Source organism: Aquila chrysaetos, chromosome 9 (genome assembly GCF_900496995.4).
Source record: "Aquila chrysaetos chrysaetos chromosome 9, bAquChr1.4, whole genome shotgun sequence".
In the NCBI taxonomy this organism is placed as follows: domain Eukaryota; kingdom Metazoa; phylum Chordata; class Aves; order Accipitriformes; family Accipitridae; genus Aquila; species Aquila chrysaetos.
Window position 1 is genome coordinate 29,795,651 of NC_044012.1, and position 10,642 is coordinate 29,806,292.

General features: G+C 43.5%; 1 protein-coding gene across 1 annotated transcript in view; it reads right to left on the bottom strand.

Annotated features, from left to right (window-relative positions):
* LOC115345749 (uncharacterized protein KIAA1671-like) overlaps window positions 1–10,037 on the bottom strand; it is a 28,774-nt gene extending 18,737 nt beyond the window's left edge. Inside the window, exon 1 of the mRNA XM_030025075.2 lies at window positions 9,690–10,037. The gene's annotated coding sequence lies outside the window, so the exon portion shown is untranslated. The remainder of the gene's footprint in view (window positions 1–9,689) is intronic.
* Between the last annotated feature and the right edge of the window lie 605 nt (window positions 10,038–10,642).

Genomic DNA, 10,642 nt, shown 5'->3' on the forward strand with positions numbered 1-10,642 from the left:
GAGTAACATAAAACCACTTTAATAAAAAATGCAGACACTGTCAAAGAATACATGGAGCAACAGAGAGACCACCTACATTTTAAGGCAGGGTAATAACGAATAGCTGACACAGGCATATTTTGGAGCCCAGGAATCGCACTGATCAACGTGAGTTCCCCTCCCCAGAAGTCTTCAGGTTCAAGAGCCAAGGTTATAAAAATCAGGGTGAACAAAAAACAGATACACAGGATGGGAGAAGAGATCTACCTGACCAAAACTGCACACTCTCCAGATGTAATCGAGAGCGGAGCCATTGAATCTGGCCAACAGTACATTCTCTAGTTACTCTTTGAAGACCAGTTCAGGTATTGACTCTCTGATTCATTAGCAGTTACTATCCCTGGTCTCAAACACATCAGACAGCTCCACAACCAGAGCCCATCAAGCACTGGCAGTGGCCGTCACACTCAAAGCAATGCCAGGGACTCGGACTGACCCCCCAGGCCGGAGCAGCTGAACAGGAAGCTGCCACACCACCAAGCGTTCAAATGGCTTCCTTTGCCTTCCAACATGTGCTGTTGGCAGTTTTAAAGCTCTCCAGATACTAACCTGTCATCTGCTTCATTACCTCCTTCTCCACACTCCTGAAGACGTTCTCAAAATGCTGGGTTTAGGTGCCCCTCCCATATTCACAGGCTTTTTCCACGCTCCCATCAGCAACTGAGTCCTGGTGGAACCAGTGTAATTAACAGGATGCCAAGATGCAGATCTCCAGAACAGAGCTGCCTCACAGTATATGAAGGAGCCAACATAAGCAGAAAATGGAGCAGGCCATAGTTTATTAAGGTTTTAAAGCAGTAAGAAAAATCCAGACTACAGCAGCCCTGAGCAGGAGGTAGCCAGGAAAGCAGAAGTCACCCTGCCCTGAGAACTTGTGGGAAGGCTCCAACTTTCCCGAGCTATAATGATGCTTTTAATTCATCAGCAGCAATAGCAGCGAGTTCAACCTTCCAGTGTTTTTAGAAAGGACGTAACAGATATAAGAGCACAATCATTTCTAGAACCAAGCTGAAACAGAAAAGATGGCAAGATCTTTAACCTCAAAGTAACCACTTTCAGCACCTATAAAGACAGCATTTTGAAAGTGTACTAATCTGGAATTAAACCTGTTACATTTAAAAAAAAAAAAAAAAAAGGAACTCAATGGACCTGAGCCGAGACTTTGAGACAATTTGAAAAACATACTAACCTGCTCCTTACAGAACCAAGCTTGTGCAAAAACCATCTCAGTTAACCACAAATCTACAGTACAAAAAAAACTGGATTCAAAATTAACTACTTTTTACATTGTGTGCAACAGTCCAATATCAACAAACATGAAACTGTGTAATCATTACTTTACACGTGTATCACATACGCTTTAACGCATCACAAATAATCTCTAAAGTTACTACATATACTGGTTAGGAAACAATACTAATACAACATTCCTAGTATTCAAGACCAAATATGAGAGAAAACGCTTAGTATTGTTTGTAAGAGGTGTCAGTAACGGGGCCTAAGTTAGACATCTGCTTCGGTACATACTCTCATTTCATTTTTGCACGCACATAAACAATGAATTCAATCGTTACAGCTGCTAGTCTACCCTAGCCTTTTATCCCAATATAAAAGTGCCTTCGGGAGAGGAAAATATGTATTTCATTTTAAACAAGGCTTCAACCTTCCTATCATGGTATCATCTCCTTAGATTTCATTTTCATGCATAAGCACCAACATGACAGTGACACTATTTAAGCAAGTACTTCATGCAAAGAACTCAATTCAAACTGAGATCTGCAGACACGTTTCTTGCATGTGATTACAATACAGCGTACAAGAAAGCGTCTCCCTGTCCAAAACTAACCCTCTGTACTCCAAGCGCAGAGCAAAGGCTCTGATGGAATCTGCAAGCACTGCAGAAGCAAAAGGAAGCGCAATTCCAATATGTTTAACAACTGAATTAACATAATGCTCACCACGCAGAAACCAGTTTCCCTGACCTTCTTGAAATGCTGATCTGTAACTATTGATGAGTCTTTCCCATGTGTACTGTGACTCAACTATATTAAGGAAGAAGTCAAGAAAACATCCGTTGCCCTGTTAAGTTTAGTGAGAATAGGTCAGACATGCGGAAACCTCTCCTGCAGCCTCACACAACCACGTAGCAAAACTGAGCATCTCTTTCCTAGTAGATAAAATTGTACTTAGGAGAGTAACAAAAAATCTGAAGTTGTAATAGAAACACTACTGTAATCAAATCAATTCATTTAATCTCTCCTTTGCAAGCAGTAACCAGAGAGCTGCAGTGATATTTTTTTTAATATTCATTTTATGAAGAACGTAAACTGAACATTATGATGACTAGTAAGAATTACAAGAGACAAATTCAAACATGGTTTAGAAATACTTAATATTATTTGCATAAATCAAGCTATCTATTTTCTTGGACATAACTGTTATTGCAGGCTCAAACATGCAAAAGAAAAACCCTGTATCATTTGTACATGCGTACTGCAAGAATAGGATGATATTTAGGTAAGTCTGCAGCCATCATGTTGCTTAAAACATTCTAAGGGCACATTATACTAATATCTGACATTTAGTAGTGTCAATACAGTCAGAGCACTGTTTGACAACAAATAATAAAAATGACATTTCTTGTAAGGTCTCTAAGTAAAGGAACAAGCCAGCTGAGCTGCACAACTTTAGCATAAATACCCATTTTAGAAAGGCATCTGTGCTCATTTTGTTCAATGAAGAATTCTGAGTGTTCTCATGAAATATCAAACACAATTATGGTGGCCAAAAATTCCAACCCTGTTTAAAATGTATCATGGCTTTGCTGGGCCAAATGCTTTCGTTACGGATGAGACAGCTTTGTCCATTGAAAGCCTTGTATGGTTGAACATACTTGCAGCAGATAAACATCCCTCTTAAATTTTGGCACAACTCGCTCCCTAGCAAGAGTTACTGATATTATGGCTGAATTGAAAAAGCGGCCAGACTTAATCCAAGCTGAAGTCTGAGGTCATTAAAAGAACATAATAAAGACAAATTTAAATTCCATTCCTATTTATGTCTTTCAAATTCTCATCAACGCTGTAAAATAAAGATCATCTTAGTTTTACAACAGTAGGAACAACAAGTTTTAGAACTTGACATTTATTACTATCACTTGTTCAAAGGCACAGAAAGCATGTATTTAACCAATACTAAGACCAGAAAAAAGTCACTATGAAAATTTAAACAGAAGGGGCTGATGTGTATGGCAACAACACTGTTTGCATCAGCAAAAGCACACACAAACGCTCATATTTTCACACATTTCACTAAAATACTAGCAGCTTTTGACCCTTAGAAACTACAAAGGGTAAAATTGTTTTTAACTACTAGAATTAAAGAAAAGCTAACAAAATAAAGCATTAACATCTTCACTTCTTCACCTCTTCTCCAATGTGCCAAACCTATGTCTTTTAGATGTAAACAACAAAATGCATCTAATGTCTTTTTCTCCTATTTTTGCCATCCATCTTATTTGCATCCAAGCGCTGCTTCTGCAGCAAAGTTAAAGTTGTTTGTTCCTGGGCTGGCCTAGCTCAAAGAGCACACGCGCTTCCCGGTGATGCCAGATCTCTGCAGACTTCGCTGCCGAACTGTAACTGGGTCAAGCCTGTAGCTGGAGTTAAGAGGCCACTCGGCTCATGGCAATTCTCTCCCCAGCCCCCAACCAAATTAAAGGGGTATTTTGACCTGGAAAAAAAGACTTAAAACTCCTACTACCCCACATTAAAGCTTGCGCTAATTCTGTAAAATAAGACAAATAAAAATGACACCAAAGCTAGAGCCGTTCATATGCTGCATACATACACTCTTTGAAGAAACTGCTGGAACGCACAGGCACGCTTTTTCCCTCTAAGTGAAAACTGTGTAGATAACAATTCAATTGCTGAAGGTTTGGTTATCATCTTCTACTTGTTTCAGCAGGCTAATGACCATCCTGACTCATAATTACTACAATAGTAAGAAGCTTTCAGTTCTCACACTGCTGCAAGACCAACACTTGTCTTCTTTCAGGCATGCAACAGCTTTATTATAGCCCAAACCTGAAAGTTTTGGCACTTAATTCTGATAAGAACTTTTAATGAACGGCTTTAAAGGAGCCTAGATTTCCCCCACAATGAGTAAGTGCGTGTTCATGGGACACGACTCAAAACAAAACCAAGCAATGTTTCAGATAATAACCCTCTGTAGTCCTAGACTGCTCAAATTGCATCACCACAATCAAACCAGCCTAAGAAAAAATTCATTTCCTCTCCTCAAGCATGTTTTGTAGAGATGAAGAGTATAAAAAGAAAATTCACCTCCCATTGTTTCAACGTAATCGTAAGGTATTCAGGAACTGTGAAAATATGTATTAACAATCTCTTATTTATACAGATGCATTGAAAAATAACCCCAAAAAGTTTGGACAGTTGTTGGAAGGCTTTTTTGCCTGCAGAAGTTCCAGCATTACATATTTCCAGAACAAAGCAAAGACAGTGAGAAGCAAGAAAATAAGCCACCTTGATCTGAGAAAAGAATCTAAAGATTAAACTGTTTATGGAAGTCTACTTAAAAGTCTAGATTATTTAAGCCTAGGCCTGAGGAAAATCGTCATCCAGTAGACCTACATATCCCTTTCTGATCAGATGTTCAGGTCATACTAGCGTAAATTGATATCCAGTCATGAGAAAAGAGAAACATTACTGGTTTTTTTTAATCAGTAGCTGCAAAAAGATAGAATAGTGATCATACTAAATTTAGCGTGTTATGCCAAAACTCAATACCCAGGTTTTCTTAAGAATTTGTTTTTCCTGCCACTTAACAGAACCTAAGATATGAAAAGTCCACTGTGCATGAAACCCCTTCAATCACTGTTTGCTTTGAGTGGCCTTCTGGGGGTGACTTGCTATGTTTTTCATTTGTTACTACTTTTTTTTTTTTTTAAAGTATTACTAGAACACAGTTTCAAGAGAAAGGACTGAGAGTTCAGAAAGAAGTTTATCTATGCCCTTCAAACTTACTGAAAGTCAATCAAGGAAAGAAAGCAACTTTTTTCACCTCTTTCAATCCAGCAAGTAGAGTACCTCCTCAGAATCAGATCCTTACAGTCACATCTCACTGGAAGCACGTATATGGGCAACCCAACAGCAAATCACTGTACTTTTTTTAGCAAAAGTCTGTACGTTCAGCTGCAGAGGGCAGGTGCATCTAGAATTTATCAAGCATGATGCCTTTCAGTTAAACTGTTAAATCTACCTGGTCTGTGGTTGTTCAGAAGGTTGTGATTAGGATTCAAGAGTAGTTTGCTGCAGAGGGAATTCCACAGCTCTCTTTACACTATTATTCCCGTCTCTGGCTACAAACGCAAGACAAGCACGCGGTGGTTTACACTGCTACTACTGCAACCAGGGAGTCTTCATTGAAATAGATTTCTGAGGCAAAAGCAAAAAGTTTGTGGCTTTTTCCATATGTTGTCTTTGGGCGCTTCCTACATACAAAACAAAAAACACACCTAAAACATTGCAACATTCTCAGGTTCTAGTCACCCTTGTGCATCAAACACAAAGAAGTGATACAGATTGTGCTCACAGCATCACTGCAAGCTTCATGCCTGGGCTTGCAGGATTAAGTAGTTTACTTCAGTCTCACTTTTACAAACAGCCCACTGAATACAGTATGATCTCCTATTCCATTAAAGTCTCTTTAAAGTACTGAATAGACATAGTACTTTCCTCCCAAAAGCTGTCGCTACTTAACAATCAAGCAAGGAGCCCCAAAAGGCTGCGCCTGCCTTAAGAAATAAATTAATAACATAAATTAGCAGAAAAGCTAAGACATTAAATACCTCCCTACAACCAACAGCATCATGTAAATTCACCAATCTGTGAAAGAAAGACTTCCAACTAGCATTATTCGTATCCTCATGCAGAAAAACATCCTGCAAGAAGAAATTGCTTGAAAATAAGAACGGTGACATTACATGTAACTGGATGCAGAACATTCAAAACTTGCATTTAGACATGCATGCACACACACACCCCTTTTACTAGTCAAATTTTTAAATTACTACACAGCACCCAACTCAGCATGACAAACTCATTTGCCAAAGGAAACTTCCCCTGGCTAGTGAGCAGTGCCAAGTTATCAATTCCTGTGGAATATCAATTCGAGAAAACATACCAAGTCTTAGAGAAAATTCTTGATATATGAGACTCCTCAGTAAGAAAACAATATAATTTTTAAACACATGAGCAGCCAAAGGTATGAGAGAGATAGTTTTCTGCAGCCACAACTGTACCATATCCCTAACTGACATGCTCAGAGTAATCCTCTGAAGTATGATCCCAAGTCCTGTGCCCCTGATCTGCAGAGTATTCCCCACAAGCACTGCTATACTGAAATTTTCAAGACTACAGGAAGTTTTCTCACCACTATTTAAAAACTCAAGGACAAGAGAAAAATCACCAGGAGTTCTATCATCTTGATTCTGAGGATACTTGGAAAACCTACCAGAAGAGAGAAAGCTCCATGACCAAAGATCAAAGACTAATCCCGAGGAAAGGACTAGGCAGCAAATGCAGCGACACATTCTTCACCAAGGAGAGCAAGCTCATTTTTTACTTTACAGTAACTAAGCACATGTGAAAGAGAAGGGAGGTGACAGGACTGGTTTCAAAATTATCTAGTAGCCAGAGAAACAGAAGCACTGAATGGAGCAGAGTCCAGGACAACACCCAAGCAAAATCACAGAGCCATGCAAAGAATCCCAGGAGGTGGAATACCCGAGCTCTCCATCTACCTCCCACCTGGGACAGGCTGATCAGACCTTCCTTCTTTCACATGTGGTCTAAATTTTACCTCCAGTCCATAGAGCAGTAAGGGCTGGCAAATTTTTCAAACATAGGTCTTAGAGTCTCAAATTCTTTCCTTCAATAAAATCTATTTCCAAGTCATAACTGGTTTGTTTTTTTTTTCCTTTGGGAGAAATGAGGTATCCAGGAAGCATATTACTACTGTCAGAGGAGCCTGCAGTCACACAAGAGGCTCAATTAGCATCCAAGATGACAGTGCTACACGTTTGGAAACAGTATTAAAAAACCAAAAACAACCACCAAACAACACAATCATCACTACACATAGCTCTCCGTAAGGCAATCATGAGAGGTAATAAATTGTTGAATCATCAGACATTAAAATTTTCCTAATACACTGGTATCTAGTCAGTTAAGAGCCCAGGTGAGGAGAAACGTAGGTGGGTACTCTGCCCTTTCTCCTCTAGCCATAAGATAGGCAGTGTCTAGAACTGCAGCGTGAGCACAAACCTTGGATTGGTGACGTTCACCTTGTTTGCTACTATATATAAAATGAGATAGTAAAAAATGACAAACACGAGTATTTGAATTAGAAAACAGTCCTAGATTTTTACATCTTTTAGGGAATTTCCATACTGTGACACTCTAGAGTCACTTTGTTCTGTCTTACATTTATTGGAAAAGAAACATTTAGCTTAGAATTAGTTCAGAGCATCATCTGAAAGAGAACAGACTAAAGTTTATCAGTGTATTTTCAACAAACTATACACCTATCAAAAGTGAATTACAGGCTATGTCTTCTATTTAAATAGGGTTCCTACCTCTTTAATTATTCTAAAGTAGAAAGGCTTTATAGATTTACTTGCTAATAAATATCCTTGAGAACTTTTACATAAAAAGGCATAGCATACAGTGAAGGAAATCCTACCAATAAAAAAAAAAAAAAAAAGAAAGTTTATAAATTCTTGAAAAATTTTTTGGAAAAAGTTTTTACCTGATTAAGCTGCCAGGCAACTTTATTAGCATTTCTGCCATACATTGTCTGTTTCCCTACCACACCCTAAAAATGGCACAGGAAAACAAAGAAAAAGAATTTTTTCATGTGGTCGTTAAAAAGATGCACAGTCTTCTAATTTATGCAAGGGAGACAAGGAAAAAGAAAATACCAACAACCTTCAATTCTGGCAAAAAGTACCTCTGAAGCAACTAAACAACTTCACAGTTACCCTGGAAACATAGTTTACCTCTTCAGCCTACCATGAAAATTGCCTGCAATTACCACAATGGAATAAAGCACCAGTTTTGACAAAATATCAATTGCTATATGCTGCAATTCCTTTAATGCAGTACCAGTATTTTATCACGCAATACTTTATCTTGAATAGAATTATATTACTAAACTCTGAAGAATCAACTCTGTAGGTATAATAAAAGGTTACGGTATCTCATAATAGTATAGAAGAGCTCTGCCATCTGTCAAGTGTGGTTTCCCTTAATCCCATTCCTTACACACAAATCAAAATCACATGGATTATGCCACAGAAATAGAAGTCAAGTCACTACCTGAATCCACAAGATTAATCTCCTACCTTCAGACCAGAAAAAGGCAAGAACAGTAACAATGCCGCAAACGAACTCAAGAAGGCAAAGCTTTTTAGACGACTCGATGCAACACCACACAGGAAATAAAGGGGTTTCGCAGATTAGCTTCACCTCTTCAGAATCCCGATTTTGCTCCCTCCCAGATTTAAGCACAGAACTCCATGCAAATTCAGGGAAGTGGAAACTGACCTCCATGTGATCTTTTGGATCAGCTATTTCCACCCATAAGCAGAACTCCACATCCCTCCATCCACACCTAAATCGCTTACATTTGGAGTTAGGGAGAAAAATGGACAAATCAGTTGCATAACACAAGAAAGCAATACAAAACTGCCCACCCAAACGTCAGACATGCTTCCAAAATAAAAACATCTACACATGCATGGGCTGTTATGCCAACAAGCAAAGGTATGTGCATCCGCAATTAAAAAGAGCCAGCATGATGACCTTAAGCTGGCACTTAAAACTAACTCTAGTGAGCAGATACACTTCCTAAAGTCCAAGGCATAAAAAGTCACATACCACACTTCTGAAATGCCCGTGTCCCTTCTCCAGACTGCTGTTAACCCAAGCACTAGTCGGCATGGCTGTAAACTCTTCGGGGGGGGGAGCATCTTTATTTGTACATGTAAGAATGCCAAGCACATTATCATCACTAATCCAGAGGGGAACAGATAATTGCAGTGCTTACAAAAGTCATCTTGGATTACAAAATAAGGCTCTAATCTGCAGTGCTCGCCAGCAGAACATTATACCCACGAGCCATCCAAATCACCAGGAAAAACTACCTATAACCGCACACAGACACTAAATTAAAAGCACGAAGGGCTTTTTTTTTTTTCCTTTTTTAACTCGGAGCACACACACACATGAGGACCCAACTTCTCCCCTCGCCCTTGGCTCTGACGCAGTGAAAAACAAGCAGCGAGGCGATCCCGATACCACCGTGCCAGACCCCCACGGATACCGAGCCCTGGGCGAGTTTGTCCCTAGGATCGCCGGGTATCCGTAACCCCCTTCCCCGGTGCGAAGCCCTCAGAGCCGGCCGGGGGGAAGCGGGGGGGGGGGGGGGGGGGGGGAGCCCGGGGCGGTGCTCCCCTCAGGGTGAGTGAACCGGACCCGCCCGGTGCCTCACCGGGCCGGGCCGCCTTTGTCCCGCCGCCACCAGCGCGGTTCCGCGCCCCTCACCGGGGGCCCACCACCGGCACTTACCCTGACTAGGTACCGGCTCGTGCCTCAGGGGAGCCGAGGCGGGACGGGGGCTGGTTCAGCCGTGCTGAAACTTAGTTAGCAACTTCTCCGTTGCGGCGGAACCCAGCGGCCTGCCCGGCTGAGGTAAACGGCGGCCGGGTACGGCCGGACACCCCCACCCGGGGGCGGGGCGGGACGGGGCGGAGCGGGGGCCGCCCCCCCCGCGATCCCCGGGGGCGAGGGGCTGCCGGGGGCAACGGAAAGGCCGCGGGAGGGAGAGGTAGGGAGGGTCGCGCCGGGGTGCCCCGCCCCGGTCCCGCCGCGTCCCGGGCTGCGGTCGCCGCCGGCTCCGTCGCGCCGCGGGGCGGGCCCGGCCCTTCGCCCCGGCGCCAGGAGCCGCCGGCCGCGGCGCGCGCGCAGCCCGGCCCGGCCCCGCGGGAAGCGCCTCTGTTGCCATGGCGACCGCGCGGCTCCGCCGGGGTGGGCGGGGCCTCGCGCGCGCAGCCCGGCGGCCCTTCACGGGTGGCTCCGCCCCCTCCACCTGCTCCCCCGTGGCCCCGGGCGCGGCGCTGGAGGGGTGGAGGGTGCGGGTTCGCGTCCCGGCCCTGGCCCTGGCCCTGGCCCGCGGCGCCAATCCTTCCCCCCGCCCCGGCCCCGGAGGGAGAGGGCCCGGATGAGGGCAGCCACCCCTCGGCACGTCGCAGCGCTCTGCTGCTGCCCTTCCTCCTCCCCTAAGAACAGCGCAGCCCCCTGGCCCTTCGCCCAGCCTCCCGCAGCTCGGCCCCCGGGCCTCTCACCCTCCGCCGGCAGGCGTTCGACTCCCCGGGCAGGGGTGGCCCTTTCGGGTGAGCTTTCTGCCACCGTGGTTCAGGCATGAACCGTGGTTCACGGCGACCCTGTGAGGGACCTCACAGACCCTGTGAGAGCCTCCCCGCTACCCCTGCCAGAGCAGCAGCCGCAGCCTTTGCAGCATG